The 20,000-nt window shown below is 46.2% G+C and overlaps 1 pseudogene across 1 annotated transcript; it reads left to right on the top strand.

Annotated features, from left to right (window-relative positions):
- Nucleotides 1-7,224: 7,224 nt before the first annotated feature.
- Nucleotides 7,225-12,174, top strand: LOC310776373 (E3 ubiquitin-protein ligase TRIP12 pseudogene; annotated as a pseudogene). The gene has a single exon. The product of its transcript is annotated as an E3 ubiquitin-protein ligase TRIP12 pseudogene (transcript).
- The last annotated feature ends 7,826 nt before the right edge of the window (nucleotides 12,175-20,000 follow it).

The following is a 20,000-nucleotide window of genomic DNA, read 5'->3' as shown; positions in this document are numbered from 1 at the left end:
CCAAATAGTAGTAGTAGTAGTAGTAGTAGTAGTAGTAGTAGTAATAATAATAATAATCATAATCATAATCATAATCATAATCATAATCATAATAATAATAATAAAAACAATACTCCACTTTGCCCCCAGAAATTGAATCGATAGTATAGCAGGTTTGGGCGTTTTGGTGGCCAATTATTATTTCCTCTCATAATTTGGCAAGAGTTTCAATTGGAGTCTATGCCAAAGATCCAATCAAGCCATGCTTTGATTTAATAAAGCTTTGGAAATCATAAACCTGATCGTAAACACAGTCCTTGAAATGACTCGCCGTGAAAATGAATGCCGATGTTCATCCGCCATTTATTTTCCCATAAACATCTCATAAACATCTCATAAACATCATAAAAGGCTTCTAAAAATAGTTGTACTTGTTCAAACCAAACGGTTCAGCTATATTTAGAAACAGGAGATACATTCAATCCTTACCCTAAGCATTAACCTTACCCTAAACATTAACCTTACCCTACAGGTAAGCATTAACCTTACCCTACAGGTATAACCTTACCCTAAGCATTAACCTTACCCTACAGGTAAGCATTAACCTTACCCTACAGGTAAGCATTAACCTTACCCTACAGGTAAGCATTAACCTTACCCTAAGCATTAACCTTACCCTACAGGTAAGCATTAACCTTACCCTACAGGTAAGCATTAACCGTACCCTACAGGTAAGCATTAACCTTACCCTAAGCATTAACCTTACCCTACAGGTAAGCATTAACCTTACCCTACAGGTAAGCATTAACCTTACCCTACAGGTAAGCATTAACCTTACCCTAAGCATTAACCTTACCCTACAGGTAAGCATTAACCTTACCCTAAGCATTAACCTTACCCTACAGGTAAGCATTAACCTTACCCTACAGGTAAGCATTAACCTTACCCTACAGGTAAGCATTAACCTTACCCTAAGCATTAACCTTACCCTACAGGTTTGTTTATTTATTTGTTTATTAAAAGGATCCCCATTAGCTGGACGCCTTGGCGTCGAGCTAGTCTTCCTGGGGTCCATGACAGACAAACATAGAACATTAAAACATTCAAATCATTAGAAAATCATATCAATACATTAGAAACATTAGAAACATACATTAGAAACATAGCCTACATTAGAAACATCAATACTTTCATAACATTAAAATTACATTAAAATATAGCAGTCCTACGGTCATGTCAAAACATTCATAATCAAAACACTGGAAACAATTGCTACCACATATTTGGTTGGTCCTGCAGGTGTGATCGTAGGCTTCTCTTAAAGCAAGCCAGTCCACTGATTAAAGAAATGTTTCCTGGAAGATTATTCCACATCTTCACAGCCCTATAATTTAAAGCTCTTTTTAAGCTGTTTGACCTTGGAAGGCGAAGGGTCATCTGCCCCCTGCTGGCCGCTCTAGTAGCGTGCAGGTGAGTCTCAGCACTGTAGACAATTGTTCTAGAAATAAATCCAGGTATCTGAGTGTTGATGACTTTGTGAAAAAACACAAGTGTGTTGGATGTCAGTCTTTTCTCCACACAAAACCATCTTAGCTTTCTATGCATTTCGGCAACATTGGTCCTCGAGGAGCAACTTAGTGCAAGTCTAGCTCCTTTGTTTTGAGTTATTTGTAACTTCCTTATGAGGCCCCTTGATGCAGATGACCACACACCAGAACAATAGTCTAAATGACAAAGAACCAAGGAGGAAACAATTTGATTAAACAAAACAGAAGGAAGAAAATGAGCACACTTTCTCGCAGCAGCGACTGCCGCTCCCATTTTGCGGACAATATTGTTAACATGGTCAGACCAGGACAATGCACTGTCTAGCCAAATACCCAGTAGCTTTGCCTTTTTCACTTGTTGGATAGGGTGACCCTCTATGATTAGATTAAGTTTCGGATCTCGAGCTAGCTTTAGCTTTGATCCAAATACCATTGTAACAGTCTTAGATGGATTCAGTAAGAGCTTGTTTGTTTTAACCCAAAGATATATGCAATTCAGCTCCCTTGTCAGAACCTGCTTGAGCTCTGTGCATGTGGGGGAAGCATAATAAAGGGTAAGCATTAACCTTACCCTAAGCATTAACCTTACCCTACAGGTAAGCATTAACCTTACCCTACAGGTAAGCATTAACCTTACCCCCTACAGGTAAGCATTAACCTTACCCTAAGCATTAACCTTACCCTACAGGTAAGCATTAACCTTACCCTACAGGTAAGCATTAACCTTACCCTAAGCATTAACCTTACCCTACAGGTAAGCATTAACCTTACCCTACAGGTAAGCATTAACCTTACCCTACAGGCAAGCATTAACCTTACCCTACAGGTAAGCATTAACCTTACCCTAAGCATTAACCTTACCCTACAGGTAAGCATTAACCTTACCCTAAGCATTAACCTTACCCTACAGGTAAGCATTAACCTTACCCTACAGGTAAGCATTAACCTTACCCTAAGCATTAACCTTACCCTACAGGTAAGCATTAACCTTACCCTACAGGTAAGCATTAACCTTACCCTAAGCATTAACCTTACCCTAAGCATTAACCTTACCCTACAGGTAAGCATTAACCTTACCCTACAGGTAAGCATTAACCTTACCCTAAGCATTAACCTTACCCTAAGCATTAACCTTACCCTACAGGTAAGCATTAACCTTACCCTACAGGTAAGCATTAACCTTACCCTAAGCATTAACCTTACCCTACAGGTAAGCATTAACCTTACCCTACAGGTAAGCATTAACCTTACCCTACAGGTAAGCATTAACCTTACCCTAAGCATTAACCTTACCCTACAGGTAAGCATTAACCTTACCCTACAGCAGGGGCACTCAATTAAAATTCTAAGAGGTCCAGATAGAGAAAATGTCCTCAAGCGAAGGTCCGGAACATTGAGCTTGCGTTATGATTCAGTGCCATTGAACTTAGGCTACTTCAATGATTGCAGTAGCCTAATGGTACAACGTCTGTATGTAGTCAATGACTGACTGTTAAATCAAAATAAACACCAATAATGTTTATTTACAGTTTTCATATTTAACTGGATTAATTATAAATAACTAGCCTACACTAATAATAAATACATGTTCTTTTCTCATTTCAAGTAAAATAATGGCTGCATTTAGAAATAACACAACAGAGTGCTTTGGAAAAATTTGCATCTTAAAATAAAGTGCTTTAATTTTAGAAAAATAAGTTACCCCTTTTCTTCCTTTTCTTAACTCTATTTCACATTTTATCAGTCAGGCTCTCAGCCAACAAACCTCCTTTTCTCTTGATAGAAGTGAGCTCCCACTCTGTTTGTCTGTGCCTGCCTGCCTGTCTGTCTGTCTTTCTATCTATCGGTCGCTCGCAATGCAAACTTTGCATGCCGTTGGGCAGTGAATGTGTGTGCGCCCTGGATTTGATTGTGTGTGTGTGTGTGCTCATGTGTGGCGCTTCCATAGACAGCTGGTCAGGATCGCATCACCCTTCACGAGACATACTGGTTTTGAACTGCTCGTGAGACCAATGAATGAACATGAGTCTGCCTGCTCTGGATTAAAACTAAAGCTTTGTTTTCGCGGTCTACTCGTTTCTTTTGAGCACGCGATGTGAAATACTTCTCTCGCATTTCTCCGAGTCTCGCCTCTCCTCCGTCCGTGTGTCAACTCTCCCCCCGCAGCAGCAGCAGGCAGAATCGATTCGCTTGTTGATTGGCTGAGTAGCATCACGTGTGATGATTTACAGCGCATGCATTGGTCTGTGAGCTTCCTGACAGATAAACCAGTACCGTAAAGGCTAGAAAAGCATGTGCCGGTTAAAATAGAAACGCTCCGTGAAAATGTAACTATTCAGTGATTTGTAGGTTATAGGGCTCGGTCCGGATAGGGCGGCGTCTGGGTCCGGATGCGGACCGGAGTCCGGACTTTGAGGATCGCTGCCCTACAGGTAAGCATTAACCTTACCCTACAGGTAAGCATTAACCTTACCCTACAGGTATACAACCTTACCCTACAGGTAAGCATTAACCTTACCCTACAGGTCAAGTCAAGTCAAGTTTATTTGTATAGCACATTTCATACACAGAGGCAATTCAAAGTGCTTCACATAAAATGGTTGACAGGAAAATAAAAGAATAAAAGAAGAGAATAAAGTGGACATTTAAAAGCATCACAACAAAACTTAAAAAAAATAGTATAAAAAGTGCATTAAGCAACAGGCGCAGCAGTAAAAACTTATAGGACTCATTGGGTTTGCATAATAGAATAAATCAATTTATCTATATTTAGTCCCCCGACATCATGACTATATAAGAAACATGACTACACACACATAAAACTCAGGTCTGGGTACGGTGTCCTCTTTTAAGCTCCCCATACGCGTGCGTCCCTCCTGACACATCACCTCACCCTCTTGTGAGTATATCCGTATTACGGAACCATACCCCCGACCTGCAGCTTTTAGCAGTAATTGCAATCATCTATGTTTTAAAACCAATTGTATAATAGTGATTGAGAAACAGCTGTCAGCAGTTAAAAGCGACGGTAAACATAAACGTCTTTAGCCTATTTTTAAAAGTAAGTAAAGTTGGGGCAGATCTGAGGTCTTCAGGCAATTTGTTCCAGCTAGCAGAAGCATAGTGGGTAAATGCGGCCTTCACATGATTTGATTTGATCCTAGGGACAGTTAATAAGCTGGACCCTGTTAACCTATGAGTTCTAGAAGGTTCGTAGCGTGGGAGCAATTCGGCTATGTATTTTGGGCCTAGGCCATTAAGTGATTTATAGACTAATAACAGTATTTTAAAATCTATTCTATGACACACTGGCAACCAGTGTAAGGACTTAAGAACTGGAGTGATATGATCAGCTTTCTTAGTCTTCATTAGAACTTTAGCAGCAGCATTCTGAATGAGCTGAAGTTGCCTAAGTTCTTTTTTGGAGAGACCAGAGAAAAGGCTATTGCAGTAGTCTAACCTACTGTAGATGAAGGCATGAATTCATTTTTCTAGATCCTGTCTGGACATGTAGCCCCTAATTCTTGCTATATTTTTAAGATGATAAAAAGCTGATTTTCTGATTGACTTAATGTGGGAGTTAAAGTTGAGATCGGAATCAATAATAACGCCAAGATTTTTGACTTCATCCTTAGGCTTCAGGGATCGAGACTCAAGGCGTGCAGTGATTTTAAGCCTTTGTTCTTTGGGACCAAAGACGATCAGCTCTGTTTTGTCTTTGTTTAGCTGTAGGAAATTCTGGCACATCCATCCAGTTATTTATTTGATCAATGCACTGGCACAATGATTCTATGGGAGCATAGTCAGCTGAGGAAAGAGTTATATACAACTGAGTGTCGTCTGCATAGTTATGATAGGCTACTTTGTTTTTTTGCATAATTAGGCCTAGAGGGAGCATATAAAGGTTGAAGAGAACGGGCCCCATAATAAATCCATGAGGCACCCCACAAGTCATACTAGTTAGATCAGATGTGTAATTGCCAATGGAGACGAAGTACTTCCTGTCTTGAAGATAGACACACACTCACAGCTAGAAGGTCCTGAGTTCGATTCTCGCCTGGGGGCGCTGGAGTTGTGACCCCCCCCATGTAATTCATGTAATCTCTTTCACTTCGATTCCCTCACACAGTCTCTCTCTCTTTCTATTCAATCTCTCTCCGTGTGTGTGTGTGTGTGTGTGTGTGTGTGTGTGTGTGTGTGTGTGTGTGTGTGCGCGCGTGCGGGCGTGCGTACGTGTGTGTGAGAGACACACACACATGCGCACACGCACACGCACACGCACACACACACACACACACACACACACACACCAGCGTTTCCATTAGAAAGAATGTACGCCGGTCACCGTATCCTGGAAGATGTCAGTGTGCCGGACAAATGGGAGAAATTTTGGTGAATGTTATGTTTATTGAGCTTAAAGTCGAGCTGAAATAAAAAATATATATTTTAGATCACATCCCTGGGTATTCAGTGCACCTATCCTATTTAATTATGTATGCAAAGAAAATCACAAAAATCTAATGTCTTTAGTTTTTCATACTTTTTCACATCAAAAGTTCATTTTTCAGGATTTCATTCATAACTGTAATCTATAGTATGTTGACGTCATGAAGAACTATCAAATTTCTCCCCCATTTCAACCAATCATATCACGACGATTTTCATTCAGAGGAAAAAATTCTGAGTGGGCAAGATGGCTGCCTAGTGCCTGTAACCTGGGCAGAATTTTAGCCCATAAATGTGAATATACTTGACCAATAAGTATGTAACATACAAAATAAAACAAACGGTAATGTCTTCATTTATTAGAATGCAAAGAGATGTAACTGGCTCGTTAAACTCGCATTCCAGGAATAACGTTAACGTACCTGGCCCCTCCCCCGGCCCCTCGGACATTTCAAGGCAGCAGCAGCACTCTAAGCCTGTGCTTTGAAACAGCAGCCTGTCCGGTCCTCTGCCATGGTGGCTAGCGCAGTGAGCACGCTGTGAGTATGCACCGGTAGGTTTCACTTGAACAATTGTGATGTTATCGGTGATGATGTCATCAGTGTATCATCCGTGTGACATCATCGGCGACCACAGGTCTCATCATTGTCTGTGAAGTCATCAGTGATTTATATCATCATCGGTGATATATGACATCACATAATAGTAGTAACCTGGCCACCATCGATCCCAATTGCTCAAATGTCAACATAAGAAAGTGGCCGGGTCGCCGATGATGTTTCACAGATGAAATCACAAGGTCGCCGATGATGTCACACTAATGACATCATTCATTACACATTATCACAAATCACTTATTGCTCAAATGATATCACTGATGACGTCACTGATCAGTGACTTCATGACATCACTAATGATTTCAATTATGAGCACTGAAGTCATGCGTGAACATAGCGAGATCACAAAAATCACACGTGAACACAGTGCGATTCTAGCATAGAATTGCATCACTGATGATGTGACAATGACAATGTCCGGGGAACTGACGTGAACTGATGCCACTTATGCATAAACATTATGACATCATCAGTGACATCATCAGTGATGTCATAGATCACTGATGATGTCACACCCACTGATGATGTCATACATATTGTGACAGCATCAGTGATGTCATATACATTGTGACATCATCGGTCACGATGATATATATCCCTTCGGTACAAAGTGCAGAATTGCAGAACCCACCGTCATGGCGTCTGAATCGGTCACCTCAGCCAAAGCCGGGTGTAGCAATGTGACAGACTCATTCTCTTCTGCCTCCACCTCTTCCTCTCCCTCCACAGGCACCAAGAGCGCTGACCCAGAGGTCACCCGGGTCAAACAGGGTAAAGACCACCTGGCACGGCATTCTCCTTCATCGTCCAGCCCTTCCCCATGCCGTAGTACCGGTGACAAGGAGCAGGCCAAAACTACCAGCTCGTACAAATTTGAGTGGGCAGCCCGCTGCAACCCCAAAGTCAACGTGCCAAAGTCCAAACTGTCCCTGCCCGGATCCTCTAAAACTGAAACCTCTAAACCCGGGTCTTCAGGACTAGAAGCAAAACTAGTAAGTTTGAGGAAGTCCACTAAGAAGCACAGTGAGAGTCCTCCAGCAGAGCTCCCCAGCTTTCCCAGGAGCACATGGCAGAAGACCACGGGTTCCTGTGCCTGCAACAGTCGGCGGGCCTCAGGCCTGGTCAAGCGCGGGACAGCGGACGCTCGCCGACAGGAGAAAATGGCCGACCCCGACAACAACCAGGATGCGTCCAACTCATCTGCCGTGTGCACAGACAAGGCACCACAAGGCCCTTCAGCTTTAAGCTCAGTTGCTGGAGCTGTAGGCTTGACCACCTCTGGAGAAAGTGAGTCTGATGACTATGAAATGGGAAGGCTGCAAAGTATGTTGGAGACTAGGGGTCTCCCCGCACATCTTTTCCTGCTGCAGGCCACAGGTGAGTCCCAGCAGCTCCAGGCTGCCATTCAGATGTGCCAGCTGCTGGTGATGGGCAATGAGGAGACACTTGGTGGATTCCCCATCAAGAGCGTGGTACCCGCTCTGATCACACTGTTACAAATGGAGCATAACTTTGATATTATGAATCATGCCTCGCGGGCTCTCACATATATGATGGAGGCACTTCCTCGATCCTCTGCTGTGGTGGTCGACGCCATTCCTGTCTTATTGGAAAAGCTTCAGGTGATCCAGTTCATTGATGTAGCAGAGCAAGCGCTCACTGCCTTGGAGATGTTGTCAAGGCGACACAGCAAGGCCATTTTGCAGGCTGGTGGGCTTGCTGACTGCCTGCTCTACCTAGAGTTCTTCAGCATCAATGCACAGAGGAACGCGTTAGCCATTGCAGCCAACTGCTGCCAGAGCATTACTCCAGATGAGTTCCACTTTGTTGCTGATTCTCTGCCACTGCTCACTCAGAGACTCACACACCAGGATAAGAAATCCATCGAAAGCGCTTGTCTCTGTTTCGCCAGACTGGTGGACAACTTTCAGCATGAGGAGAACCTCCTGCAGGAGGTGGCGTCGCGCGACCTCTTGACCAACATTCAGCAGCTGCTGGTGACTCCGCCTGTGCTCACCTCGGGAGTGTTCATCATGGTGGTGCACATGTTCTCCCTCATGTGCTCTGCCTGCCCCTCCCTGGCAGTCCAGCTCCTGAAGCAGAACATAGCAGCGACTCTGCATTTCCTCCTGTGCGGTGCATCCAACGGCACCTGCCAGGAGCAGATTGACCTGGTTCCCCGGAGCCCTCAGGAGCTCTATGAACTGACCTCCCTCATATGTGAGTTGATGCCATGCCTGCCTAGAGAGGGCATCTTTGCGGTGGATGTCATGCTGAAGAAGTTCAGCGCACAGATCACAGAAGGAGACATCTGGCAGTGGAGAGATGACCGGGGATTCTGGCATCCTTACAACCACATTGAAAGCCGCATCATCGAGAAAGCCCACCAGAATAGGGAGGATGAGATCAGCTTGTCTACCCTGGGCAATGTCTACACAATTGACTTCAACTCTATGCAGCAGATCAATGAAGACACCGGCACGGCACGCGGCATCCAGAGGAAACCCAAATATCTTGCCAATCCTAATCTAGGGACTCACCAGGAGGTGCAGCAGGAAGATGCACGTGCCCAGCTGATGAAGGAGGAGCCTGAGCTGGCAAAGTGCTTCTACAAGACTCTGTTTGGGGTCCTGTATGAGGTGTACAGCTCCTCAGCTGGCCCTGCTGTTAGACACAAGTGCCTTAGAGCCATCCTCAGGATCATTTACTTTGCTGACGCAGAGTTGCTGAAGGATGTGCTCAGGAACCACGCTGTGTCCAGTCACATTGCCTCCATGCTATCCAGCCAGGACCTTAAGATTGTAGTGGGTTCTCTGCAGATGGCTGAGATCCTCATGCAGAAGCTGCCTGATGTCTTCAGCATCTATTTCAGAAGAGAAGGAGTGATGCACCAGGTGAAGAACCTGGCAGAGTCTGAGAGCATCATCATCATCGGTCTCCATAAGGCACGCACCAGTGTTACGGCCAGTCTGTGCACTACCACCATCAGCACTGCATCCACTACAACTGCGACCAATGCCACTCCTGACCTGGGTACACCCATGTTCCAGCACAGCATGGACAACCAACTGGATCTCAGCGCACAGGGGCGGTTGAGTGACAATCAAGTCAAGCGCCTTACCACTACTCAACCCCCCAAATCATCCTTGGCCAGTCTCAATCTCAAGACCTGTGGAAAACTGGGCACCCAGAGAAACAATGCCATCTCAGAACCCTCGCGCACAGCAGGCATGAGTGGCCTGGCAAGGGCACCTCCCAAGGACTCAACTTCAGACAACAGGGACAAAATCAAGGCGTGGATCAAAGAACAGGCAATCAAATGTGTGGAGCGCTACTTCAACTCCGAAAAGGTGGACATCAGCAACCCTTCACTGAATGTACTGCAGAGACTTTGCACAGCCACTGTGCAGCTCAACCTCCAGATGGATGCTGGCGTGGACTGTCTGGTTGAGATCTCAAATGTTGTATCAGAATCGGATGTCTCGTCATTTGAGATCCAGCACAGTGGGCTGGTGAAGCAGCTGCTGCTGTACCTAACCTCCAACACTGAGCGAGACATAATCAGCCGTGACGTGCGGCTCAAGAGGTTCTTTAACGTCTTCTTTGGCTGTCCGGTTCCTGGGATGGAGCCTGCAGGTCGTTGGGAGCCATTGGAGAACAGGCCTCTCCTGGGGTTGGTGCACAAGCTGAACAACTGCCTGAGCCAAATGGAGCAGTACCCCAGTGTGCGGCACAGACTACACGGCGAGGCAAACCCGCACGGACGCGCCGGCATCTGGACCAAAACACGCACAATATGGTATAAGCCTGTGAGGGAAGACGAGGCCGCCAGCAAACACGCTGTGGGAGGTAGGAGGGGCCAAGCACAGACTGCTCCCACCAAATCCTCACCCCGCAACGCCAAAAAACAGGATGAGCTGTGGCATGATGGTGTGTGTCCCACCATTACCAATCCTCTCGAGACCTACCTAATTTCTGAGCCACCAGAGACCATAACCTTTGATGACCCATCTCTAGAGGTCAACCTGCTGCTGAGGGTCCTGCACTCGATCAGCAGATACTGGTTCTACTTGTATGAAAATGCTGTGTGTAAGGAGATCATCCCCACCAGTGAGTTCATCAACAGCAAGCTGACAGCCAAAGCCAACCGTCAGCTGCAAGACCCGCAGGTCATCATGACGGGGAACATCCCCACTTGGCTCATCGAGCTCGGAAAGACCTGCCCATTCTTCTTCCCCTTTGACACACGGCAGATGCTCTTCTACGTAACTGCTTTTGATCGTGACAGAGCCATGCAGCGCCTACTCGACACCAACCCTGAAATCAACAGAATCAATAAATCAGATTCTCAGGACAGCAGACTTGCACCCCGTCTTGACAAGAAAAAGAGGACGATAAACCGCGAGGAGCTGCTGAAACAGGCCGAGTCTGTGATGCAGAACCTTGGCAACTCCAGGGCCATGCTGGAGATCCAGTATGAGAATGAGGTGGGCACAGGTCTGGGCCCCACTCTGGAATTCTACGCTCTGGTGTCCCAGGAGCTCCAGCGGGCCGACCTTGGGCTGTGGAGGGGTGTAGAGGTCATCCTGGCCAACCCTAAAGGAAGCCAAGAGGGAACTAAGTACATGTTCAGCTCCAGGGGACTGTTTCCTCTTCCCTTTGGCAGGACAATCAAACCAGCACACATAGCCAAAGTCAAAAAGAAGTTCAGTTTCTTAGGAAAGCTCATGGCCAAAGCCATTATGGACTTCAGACTGCTGGACCTGCCCCTTGGGCTGCCATTTTACAAGTGGATGCTGCGGCACGAGACGTCCATCACTTCACATGACCTGGTCAACATTGACCCTGGCGTAGCCAAGTCCGTCTACCACCTGGAGGACATTATCCGCCAGAAGAAGAGGTTGGAGCAGGACCGATCGCAGAAGGAGACACTGCAGCGGGCATTGGAGAGCCTCAACATGAACGGCTGCTCAGTGGAGGACTTGGGTTTGGACTTCACCCTACCAGGGTTCCCCAACATTGAGCTGAAAAAGGGTGGCAAAGATGTTCCGGTCACCATCTACAACCTGGAAGAGTACCTCAGGTTGGTGGTGTACTGGACTCTAAATAAAGGAGTGTCCAGGCAGTTTGAGTCGTTCAGAGAAGGGTTTGGGTCAGTCTTCCCCTTGCATCACCTGCAGTATTTCTATCCAGAGGAGCTGGACCAGTTGCTGTGCGGCAGTAGATCAGAGACGTGGGACATCAAAATGCTGACGGAGTGCTGCCGACCGGACCATGGCTACACACACGACAGCCGCGCGGTACACTTCCTGTTTGAGGTGCTGAGCAGCTTCGGCGCCGAGCAGCAGAGACTCTTCCTACAGTTTGTCACAGGAAGCCCCAAACTGCCCGTCGGGGGGTTCCGGAGCCTGAACCCGCCTCTGACCATCGTGAGGAAGACGTTTGAGAACCCGGACGACTTCCTGCCCTCAGTCATGACCTGCGTCAACTACCTGAAGCTGCCCGACTACTCCAGCGTAGACATCATGCACGACAAACTGTTGATCGCAGGCCGTGAAGGGCAGCAGTCGTTCCACCTTTCCTGATCTTCTCTCCATGTCTCAAATCCAAAATGCCTTCTACAGCGACTGATGAAAATCATGACTTCCTAACTTTTTCTCTCTTTTTTCATTTTTTTTTATCACACATCAAGGCTATGTGTGTGTGCGTCCTTGCAGAAATATTAAAAGAGTTCATATATATTTGCTGCCCCCTGTCTACAAACAACAAGCAAACCCTAAACATGTCAGCTCCCACCGGTGATGTAGTTCAGTAAAGAAAAAGTGAAAACGCTTTTAGACAAAATTCAAGATGCCGATAAATCTTGTAGACAAAATGGATGGGGCCTATATGGATGGATGCAAAATGTCCGATGACCATTTTGCATCATACAAATTTAGTTATTTAAAATGTTAAATGACACAATTTCTTACGGCGTGGCCACTAAGGGCAGAGCCAGACATGTATAAGAGCGTCTGTCTCTATGTACGCCTGCCCCCCCCCACCGGAAGAAAGAAAGAAAGGTGAGATGTCTGTCATCAGTCAGTAATGTCATCACTAATGTCATCAGTGAGTGACTGACCATGTAGAGATGTAACGGTATGAACATTTCACATCATGATTATCGTGACCAAAATTATCGCGGTTATCGTATTATCACGGTATTCATAAAGAATTGCTGAACATTTTCAAAAAGTACTGAGAGACTCACTGAAATTGTTTTATATTGAAAACTCAGACCCAAAAAGGATTGATACACTCACTGAAATCATTTCTCCAAGGCTGCACTGCACGTTTGCTGGGAGAGAGATCTAGGAGACGGTTGCCAACTTTGGTTGATGATGAACAGTATTTACCATGTTTTTCAAAGCACTGTAATCATGGTACCACGGTAATCACGGTAAAATGGTTTTAATGATAATGACATTTTGAAACGGTACGGTTATAAGGAATTTTATCACGGTTATCATTAAAACCGGTTATCGTATACATCCCTATGACCATGTCACAATGGCTCTGTGCGCAAGTAGAGAAGCATTTATGACATCACTGCTGACATCACAATTGCTCTGTATCTAAGTGATTTGTGACTATGACATCATCAGTGATTTATGACTGACATCAGCTAACATCGTCACGCCTGTGATTATCTTCGGCACTCGGCCTCGTGCCTACGACCAAATCACAGCCGTGACCATAGAGTAGCTACATCACTCCCTCTCATGTGATGTTGCCTAATTGACAGACATTGATGATCGTCATTGGTGACATCATCAGTGTCACGTCATCATTTACATAACTTCCAGAAGATGCATCAGCTTTATTTATGCTTTAAAGGAACACTCTGCCCATTTTCAACCAGCTTTGTATCATTAGAACATCAGTAGTATATCAGAAAACTGTAAACTGTTTTGAAGTCTGTCATTTAATTTGACAGTTATTGAGTGTTAAAGTGTGGATCACTGGTCCACACTACCTCAAATGAATAACTCATTAACTCAAATCAATGCTCAATAACTGTCAAACTAGATGAATGATGAATAGTTTGACAGTTATTGAGAGTTGATTTGAGTTAATGAGTTATTAATTTGAGTTAGTGTGGACCAGTGATGTCACTGGTCCACACTTTAACACTCAATAACTGTCAAATTAAATGATAGACTTCAAAACCGTTTACAGTTTTCTGATATACTACTGATGTTCTAATGATACAAAGCTGGTTGAAAATGGGCGGAGTGTTCCTTTAAGCATATTGTGATATCATCAGTGATAATGTCATCAGTGATGTCACTCGAGCAATTGTGATGTCATCAGTGATAGTGTCATCAGTGATGTCACACAGTAACTGCTTTTTAGCTTGAGCTAAAACTTTTACTTTTTTACAACAGTAGGCTACTTCTATTCAAATATTTTTATAATCTTCCCACCCAAGGTTTTTGACTTAAACATAACTGACCTTTTCTAGCCTCAGACTGAAGATAGTTGTAACTGAAGTTTTGAAGTCGTTACATGTACGTACGTATGCACATCAAAAGTTCAGGCAATCCATTAATGAAAATGTCTTGACTCTGTTAAAGCACTGTGTAATCACAGCCAAACGCAGCGGGGGCTTCAGGTACGCATGATGCCTGTGAGGATAAAGTGTCTGCCATCTATAGAGACAAGGATCAGCTTTAATTGTTGGGCCACAACGTTGCTATTTTACCATTTTCTGTGAGACTTCTTGTGTGTTGGGAGAAACACAGGAGGGAGGACAGAGAGACAAAGGGTGCTGTATATAGCCTAACGAACAGAATGGAAGAAAATAGTTTGATCAGGGAAGATAGGAAATGGATGGAAGCGGAATAAATCAATGAGGGGTTGGTGTGTGTGTGTGTGTGTGTGTGTGTGTGTGTGTGTGTGTGTGTGTGAGAGTGTGAGAGTGTGTGTGTGTGTGTGTGTGTATGTGTGTGAGTGTGAGAGTGTGAGAGTGTGTGTGTGTGTGTGTGTGTGTGTGTGTGTGTGTGTGTGTGTAATGAATCGCTCTCCAGTTCAACACTATCCTTCAGGGGAAAGCCATATTGACAGGTGTCGTCAACAGGGGGCCTAATCTTGTTTGGAGTTTTTCGCCAGTGGCATTTGTACCTGTGTGTGTGTGTGTGTGTGTGTGTGTGTGTGTGTTTCTGTGTGTGTGTTTGGCGGGCTGGCGAGTGTGCGTGTGTGTGTGTGTGTGGGTGCGCGAGTGTGTGTGTGTGTGTGTGTGCGCGAGTGTGTGTGTGTGTGTGTGTGTTTGGCGGGCTGGCGAGTGTGATTACCCTGTGGCGTTTCTCCCTGGCTGTGCTGGCCCACAGAGTGGAGTATGTGATATGCTTGCGTGCAGTACACAGACCTACCAGAGGACTGGACTTGACTTAATTCTCTGTCTCGCCTCCAAAATAACAAGCCCACTCCAACTGCTGCAGAATGAAACTTATTTTACAAAACACATTAGAGGCTTCAACTTTGATTACTTTCTCCCATTTTGCACCAATTAGTCATCAGGAACACTCAAAACAATACCTGCTCTGAATTCTAGACAAAAAAGGTAATCATCTGAAATATAGGGGGGATACATTGATTAATAGATTCATTGATTAACTAAATGAATTGATTAATTAACTAAATACCTTTCATTAAAGTTAGGGTTAGGTTTACATAAAATAAACAATTTGGTTAAAAGAAATACAAACTTTTTGGGAGCCCATCGGTCCCTTTATCCAATGTGACAAAAGGTTTGGCAAGAAAATCATCTGTGTGTCTCTAGTAGATTGTTCTGTCTGGTGATTATGCTAATGTGATTCCTTGGATTGTACGTTCTTTTGTGCACACAAGGGAGTGAGTGAAGTTACCCAGCTAAAAATGTTTTGTGTTGTTCATTCATAAACCCTAAACCTGACCTATAGTGACCTTAGCCTAACCCCACCCTACCACTGAACTATTTTTAAGCCATAAGCAACACATTCTCACTCCGAAGTCGTCAAACGTCCGACGTTATGCCCACCACACCCCTAGTCCAACACTGTCTCACAGACAATTGTAAAATAGCGAACGTTCTCGTGAGAGAGCGACAATTGCGGGCGGGAGAAGGGGCAAACTCTTACTTCCTCACATGAAATGAACCCAGGTTGTCTGAGTGCTGATCTATCCATCCATCGCCCCCTCCTGGACACCCTTACATTCCACCTCACTAGTTCACTGTCAAATCAGTCTCTGTCATGTCTTCATCATTTTCTGACATGCATTTCCCTCACTTCTCATGTACAGAGTACGTTCATTGCATTTGAAGACTTTGTGCTCATTTTGCAAAAACGTCATGAGTACAACAAGACAGTAATGATGTTGACACACTTCACAGTAAATATAAAACTGTCAGACTGTGAAGGGGTCTTGTGTGTTTGTGCTCTCTCTCCCTCTCTCCTGTCGTTATGGTGCTGGTGATGAGGGGAGTTGTTATGGCAGGTGATGGGGACGTAGAGGAGCGAGATCATTGAAAACGAGTCTTGAAGGCGGCTCCTCGTTAGCGAGAAGCCAATTCCAATCCAGCGTAATTAAGACACAGCAATGCAATGACTGTCAGCTCGTTATGGAGAATAATACAATTCACATCACAAGTGTCACTCTCACAAAGGCCAACTGCAGCGGTGACGCTGCAGCCAAGCGCTCGCTCTTTAACAGAGGCATTAATGCAGGTTTGGGGCAGACTGGGTTAGAGTGCAGGTTTGGGGCAGACTGGGTTAGAGTGCAGGTTTGGGGCAGACTGGGTTAGAGTGCAGGTTTGGGGCAGACTGGGTTAGAGTGCAGGTTTGGGGCAGACTGGGTTAGAGTACAGGTTTGGGGCAGACTGGGTTAGAGTGCAGGTTGGGTTAGAGTGCAGGTTTGGGGCAGACTGGGTTAGAGTGCAGGTTTGGGGTAGGCTGGGTTAGAGTGCAGGTTTGGGGTAGGCTGGGTTAGAGTACAGGTTTGGGGCAGACTGGGTTAGAGTGCAGGTTTGGGGTAGGCTGGGTTAGAGTACAGGTTTGGGGCAGACTGGGTTAGAGTGCAGGTTTGGGGTAGACTGGGTTAGAGTACAGGTTTGGGGCAGACTGGGTTAGAGTGCAGGTTTGGGGTAGACTGGGTTAGAGTGCAGGTTTGGGGCAGGCTGGGTTAGAGTGCAGGTTTGGGGCAGGCTGGGTTAGAGTGCAGGTTTGGGGCAGACTGGGTTAGAGTGCAGGTTTGGGGCAGACTGGGTTAGAGTGCAGGTTTGGGGCAGACTGGGTTAAAGTGCAGGTTTGGGGCAGACTGGGTTAGAGTGCAGGTTTGGGGCAGACTGGGTTAGAGTGCAGGTTTAGGGCAGACTGGGTTAGTTGGGTTAGAGTGCAGGTTTGGGGCAGACTGGGTTAGAGTGCAGGTTTGAGGCAGACTGGGTTAGAGTGCAGGTTTGGGGCAGACTTGGTTAGAGTGCAGGTTTGGGGCAGACTGGGTTAGAGTGCAGGTTTGGGGTAGGCTGGGTTAGAGTGCAGGTTTAGGGTAGGCTGGGTTAGAGTGCAGGTTTGGGGCAGACTGGGTTAGAGTGCAGGTTTGGGGCAGACTGGGTTAGAGTGCAGGTTTGGGGCAGACTGGGTTAGAGTGCAGGTTTGCGGCAGACTGGGTTAGAGTGCAGGTTTGGGGCAGACTGGGTTAGAGTGCAGGTTTGGGGCAGACTGGGTTAGAGTGCAGGTTTGGGGCAGACTGGGTTAGAGTGCAGGTTTGGGGCAGACTGGGTTAGAGTGCAGGTTTGGGGCAGACTGGGTTACCTGTGAACCAAACGGTTCAGCTAAAGGTGCATTCACACCGAGATATTTATTTTTCGCTCTGTCGCTCAAGTCAACCCTTTGGAATCGCTCTGTCGCTCTGTTTAAATCGCTCATCAACAGGCACACGAAATGACGGACATGTGGGGGATATAACGTTACGCAATGTCATGCTGTTTGTCCACTATGAGCCACCGTCATTGTTTACAAGCTAAGCCTATCAGCGTGCTCCTAATGCGAGCTGCATACCGGTAGTACACATATGGTAGTACAGACTTCACTTCATGTCAGCTGTCAGGCTGTCAATGCGGTTTGTTGCCACCCAATAAACCAGCGGTTTGTTCCAAGCCAGAGTGATCCTTGACTCGCTCTCACACAGCAGCCAATCAGCATTGAACAGCGAGCGACTGATGCCAGCGTATTTTCGCTCGAGTTGGAATATTTCATCTTGAGCGACGAGCGTATTTTCTCCCTGTCGCTCGGTCTCTGCCGCTCGGACGCCCAGCGATTATTCTCCCAGGCGAATATACGCTCAATCGCTCGTTTGCATTGACTTTGTATGTAAACTCGACGCCAGCGACCAACTTTAATAGGTCGGTGTGAACGCAGCTTTACGCTATAATCGGGAGAGACCATAGAACATTTCACTCGGACCAAAACTAAAAAAAACATCAAAAAAACATTTTCTTTAAACCCGCATTTTTTTAACGTTTTGGTCCCATCTCTCCTGTTTCTAAATATATCTGTACCGTTTGGTTTGAACCAGTAAAACTAGTTTTATAAGCATTTTACGAAATGTGTATGGGAAAATAAATGGCGCATGAAAATCTCTGGTACAGTGCTGAAGCAGGCAGTAGGCGGTCACTTTGCCTCTCTATACACAAGCGTATGTAATACTACTGGCCTCAACAGACCTATCTGTGTGTGTGTGTGTGTGTGTGTGTGTGTGTGTGTGTGTGTGTGACACACCCCAGCAAGCATGACCATCTCCTAGCTTACCGTAAAAAAGAGAAAGACAGACATGATCTCCCAGAGCACATACAATTTAATTATAGCTGCAGTCAATCTGGTTTACAGGCACACACACACACACACACACACACACACACACACACACACACAAACATCCCCGCCATATAGGGGCCTAAGCCAAATAAAGTTTGATGGATTGATTGACATGCAGACACACACACACACACACACGCACATGCGCGCGCACACACGCACACACACATGTACGCACGCACGCAGGCGCGCACGCACGCACACACACACACACACACACACACGCGCAGGCGCGCGCACACACACACACATGCACACACACACGCATGCACGCACACACACACACACACACACACACACACACACACACACACACATTATTGTTCTCAGCAGTAATGTAATCTTGCCTCAGCTGCTGTCTTCATCAGACTGATGTAACAGGAAACTGCTATTTATGTTTTTCAGAAAAGAGAGTTGGAGGGAGAGAGAGGAGGTTACGGCCCTGAACCCAACCCACTCCCCTCAGCCTGTAGGAGGGAGGAGCCCTGAAGCCACTCCCCTCAGCCTGTAGGAGGGAGGAGCCCTGAAGCCACTCCCCTCAGGCTGTAGGAGGGAGGAGCCCTGAAGCCACTCCCCTCAGCTTGTCAGGCTGTAGGAGGGAGGAGCCCTGAAGCCACTCCCCTCAGCCTGTCAGGCTGTGTGGCGGGAGGAGCCCTGAAGCCACTCCCCTCGACCTGTCAGGCTGTAGCAGGGAGGAAAGGATGGAACACACAGGAGGATGAAAGAAAGAGAGGCAGAGGGTGAGATGAGTTTAGAAGTGGAGGATGGAGTAAAGAAGTGTTAAATAAGAGGGTGTGACAGAAAGACAGAGACAGATGGAGAATAGCTGCAAGCGGCAATACCAGGGCTTCTAGCCTATTGCCCCTGAAGGGGCTTGAATATCTGTATCTTGAATAACTGTATCTGTATCTGCCACCCAGGTCAGCAGTTGACCTGGGTGGATCGATCTCTTCTAAAAAAGTGTAGTCATCTGTAGGTCAGCAGTTGAGGTCAGCCACCTGTGAATGTGGAGAAGCAGACCTCACTATGGAGGTCAGCCACCTGTGACTGTGGAGAAGCAGACCTCACTATGGAGGTCAGCCACCTGTGAATGTGGAGAAGCAGACCTCAGTATGGAGGTCAGCCACCTGTGACTGTGGAGAAGCAGACCTCACTATGGAGGTCAACCACCTGTGAATGTGGAGAAGCAGACCTCACTATGGAGGTCAGCCACCTGTGAATGTGGAGAAGCAGACCTCAGTATGGAGGTCAGCCACCTGTGAATGTGGAGAAGCAGACCTCACTATGGAGGTCAGCCACCTGTGAATGTGGAGAAGCAGACCTCACTATGGAGGTCAGCCACCTGTGAATGTGGAGAAGCAGACCTCACTATGGAGGTCAGCCACCTGTGAATGTGGAGAAGCAGACCTCACTATGGAGGTTAGCTACCTGTGAATGTGGAGAAGCAGACCTCACTATGGAGGTTAGCTACCTGTGAATGTGGAGAAGCAGACCTCACTATGGAGGTCAGCCACCTGTGA

Source organism: Poromitra crassiceps, assembly GCF_964638095.1.
Source record: "Poromitra crassiceps genome assembly, chromosome: 5".
Classification (NCBI taxonomy): Eukaryota; Metazoa; Chordata; class Actinopteri; order Beryciformes; family Melamphaidae; genus Poromitra; species Poromitra crassiceps.
Note: the sequence above shows the minus strand (reverse complement) of the source record. Positions and strands in the feature narration are given on the sequence as shown.